This window comes from Psittacula echo, assembly GCF_963264785.1.
Source record: "Psittacula echo genome assembly, chromosome: 11".
Taxonomy (NCBI): domain Eukaryota; kingdom Metazoa; phylum Chordata; class Aves; order Psittaciformes; family Psittacidae; genus Psittacula; species Psittacula echo.
The window spans coordinates 15,340,091-15,343,681 of NC_137746.1; the positions used below are offsets into that span (position 1 = coordinate 15,340,091).

Below are 3,591 nucleotides of genomic sequence, written 5' to 3' on the forward strand. Positions count from 1 at the left end.
CTCGTATTTGTAAACTCCAGCCACCAACCACCTGAATATGCTGATGCAGTTACACTCCTGCAGTGTACAACAGCAGCCTCAGGCCCACACTTGGGGTTTAGTTCACATATAGAGGCACTGCATCTACAGCAGCACCTACAACAGCATAATTGTATTGTGATGTGGCTGACCACCATTGAACCATGTTTTAAAAACTGAAAACGTTAAGTTTTAGCCTAAAAAACTCCTAAGTTTGGATTATTTCAGAAACACAAAGCTCTCCGTAAGTCTGCACTGAATCCCAATGGGTCAGGCATCTTGGTGAGAGCTCTGATGCTCTAACTACAGCCACTTCCAAGTTTCAACAGCATTTTTGTCCGAACGTGTCATGGCTGTCTCTGCCCTCCCCACCAGTTCTGATGTGTTTTACATATTTAGAACCTTTGCCAACTCCCCAGTTTTTAATGGGCTTCGCCTCTCCCCAGGCCTAGGGATGGGAGGTAACAAGGAATTCCTTCATGTTGGGAACTGAAGCATGCAGAGGGAATCTTGTGAACTTGTACTGGCTGTGTATGCAGGAGAAATAGGAACGCCACCCTTGTTTCCTTTACAGAAAACTGCAGAAATCTGATGCCCTTCAGAGTGCTGGAGGAAAGGGAACCTTGATAAGAATCTCTCCTTCTGGCACAAGCTACGGTGGAGTCTGTGCACAGGAGGGGCAGCAGCCTCCCTGTGCCCCATTCGTTTTCTGGATTTTTATGTGGAAGGTGTCCCTGCCTATGCCAGGGGTTGGAACTGGATGAGCTTTAAGGTCCCTTCTAACCCAAATCATTCTGGGATTCTGTGACCCAACAGCCTTATGATACACTGAAAACCAAAATGAGCAAGTTTAAAGAGAAATAAGTTTAATAAATACAGATCACAAAAAGCAATAGAGGGGATTAACAATTAACAAATTGCACACGCAGTTCTTGTTACAGCTTGCCCCCCAACCACCTCTGCTGTTTCAAGCTTCAACATCAAGATCCTGCAAGTTACTACATCCATCCTTCTCTGGTACTCCCATTTAAATTATGGACTGCAAGTTTCCATCTTCTAAATGTCTTTCAAATGGGGATCCTCAAGGCAGCACGGAAAGCTCGTTTCTTCTGACAACCACTGCTCCAGCAAGCCCCCACCTGCAGAGAAACATGCAAACCATTTGCCTGTCATTAAAAATCATACAGTTAACACAAGCATCTCTAAAGGCCCCAAATTCAAACTTTAACCCCAACCAGTCAATTAGCTGACCATCATTTTTATATAAAAGATGCCGTATTAAACCAAATGTCTGCAGCAGATGTTTTATTTTCTGACTGCAGATTGTCTGCATCCAATCTAGGATTAACTCCACTGAGGAGGAGTTACTCCACTCTCAAGCATGCAGAGCACTGCCAAAACCTGGCACCAGCCAGTGCCAGAACAGCACTGGCAGTGCCAGGAGCGTGTTGGCAAGCGCTTTCCTCTCCCAGCAGCATAACACTATCACAGGCACTGAGCAGCAATGGGTAGCTGACTACTGCTGGGTCAAACAGAACCCAAAATTGGGATTCGAGAGGACAGAAAGATCCAGGACACCTTGCAACAGTCTTCCAATACCTAAAAGGGCAACAAGAAACCTTGGAGAAGGGCTTTGGACAAGTGCCTGTAGGGACAGGCCAAGGGGAATGGCTTTAACCTGCCAGAGGGGAGACTGAGATGAGCTCTTAGGCAGAAGCTCTTCCCTGTGAGGGTGCTGAGGCGCTGGCCCAGGGTGCCCAGAGAAGCTGTGGCTGCCCCATCCCTGGCAGTGTTCAAGGCCAGGTTGGACACAGGAGCTTGGAGCAAGCTGCTCTAGTGGAAGGTGTCCCTGTCCGTGGAATTGGATGAGCTTTAAGATCCCTTCATGCCCAAACCAGTCTGTGATTCTGTAAGTACAGCCCCAAAAGTACACACCCTCTGGGGATGTGGGCCTCGCTTTTAACACCTCCTCTTATCAGGGCATCCTCCAGCAACTGGAACCAGTGTGTGCTTCACTGGATAAGCCAGGTTATTATTTGCACCGCAGAGCACCAGAGGCTGGCCCCACAGCCACTCACAAGCCAGCAGAGGCCATTTTGTCTACTTCGTACCGCACAACGAGCCATCTTTTTGCCCATCTCCCCCACCGGCTCACGGAGAGGCCTCACCACGTCTCCAGAGGCTCCCGGGCTCTCCCTTGTGTCTCGCACGCAGGTCACCCCTTTATATCTCCTCTGCATAGGCACATGGTGGCTCCCATAGCTTCAGTCTCCTCCGTAAGACGCCTCATTTTGCTGCTTCCACCCCCTGCAAAGCTCGGGGCTGGCAGAAGGCAGGCCCCTGGCAGCACCCGCTACCCGAGAGCGGCCTCCTCTCTCCAGCCAGCCCTGCCGCCGGGAACCTTCCAGCCACAGCAATCCCTCCACACATACAAAAGCCGCGGACCGGCTGGAAGCCCTAAAGAGAGCACAAGAGAAACATCACTTCAAATAGCCAATTAATTAAATCTTCATTAATAGAGCTGAACAGCTGGGAGCTGGCTAGGGGAATGGGGAAAAATAATAAATCAAAGCGAATAATAGGCTAAGAAATTGCTACTAAGCGGCACAGCCTGAACGAACCACCCTCCAGTCTCAGGCCTCGGAGGTTATTCCCCAGCGCGGGCACGGCCGCCGCTCAGCCGTGAGTAACCATTACATACGATGTAAAAAGGGGACTATTTGGCGTGCCGCTTCCCAACCCACAGCCCCAGGACGGAGTGATGCGCCCCTGGTCTTCAGCATGGGTGTCGGAAAGACCCGCAGCGGCAGGCCCGGAGCCTCCACCTCACCGCCTCCTCTCACCTCATGGCGACCGCCGGGCCCAGCACTGCAGCCACATCCGCCCCTCGTGGCGGCGCTGCGGAGAAAGGGCGGGCTCCCCCGCGCCGCTGAGGTGGTTCCGCAGGCACCGCCCCGCCCGCCTCGGCCGCTCCCCTGGGGCGGGCCCGAATCGCGGGTCCCCGGCAGCGGCTCTCGAGGCAAGGCGACGGAATGAACTCGGTAACAGCCTTAGAGCGGTTTGTGTTGAAGCTCATCCGGCTCCAATCCCTGCCACAGGCAGGGACCCCTTCCACTAGAGCAGCTTGCTCCAAGCCCCTGTGTCCAACCTGGCCTTGAACACTGCCAGGGATGGGGCAGCCACAGCTTCTCTGGGCACCCTGGGCCAGCGCCTCAGCACCCTCACAGGGAAGAGCTTCTGCCTAAGAGCTCATCTCAGTCTCCCCTCTGGCAGGTTAAAGCCATTCCCCTTGGCCTGTCCCTCCAGGCCCTTGTCCAAAGCCCCTCTCCAGGTTTCCTGTAGCCCCTTTAGGCACTGGAGCTGCTCTAAGGTCTCCCCTTCAGGAGCCTTCTCTTGTCCAGGCTGACCCAGCCCAGCTCTCTCAGCCTGGCTCCAGAGCAGAGCTGCTCCAGCCCTCGCAGCATCTCCATGGCCTCCTCTGGCCTCGCTCCAACAGCTCCACGTCCCTCTTGTGCTGCTGCCCCAGAGCTGGTGAAATCTCATGAAGGAGAAGGAGAGGCAGCGAGGCAGCAT

At 53.4% G+C, this 3,591-nt stretch overlaps 1 long non-coding RNA gene across 1 annotated transcript; it reads right to left on the reverse strand.

Annotated features, from left to right (window-relative positions):
- Positions 1–891: 891 nt before the first annotated feature.
- Positions 892–2,962, reverse strand: LOC308225841. The gene is made up of 3 exons (XR_013957791.1): positions 2,862–2,962; positions 2,187–2,475; positions 892–1,157 (listed from the first exon to the last, which is right to left on the reverse strand). It is a non-coding gene; the product is annotated as an uncharacterized lncRNA (long non-coding RNA).
- Positions 2,963–3,591: the final 629 nt, after the last annotated feature.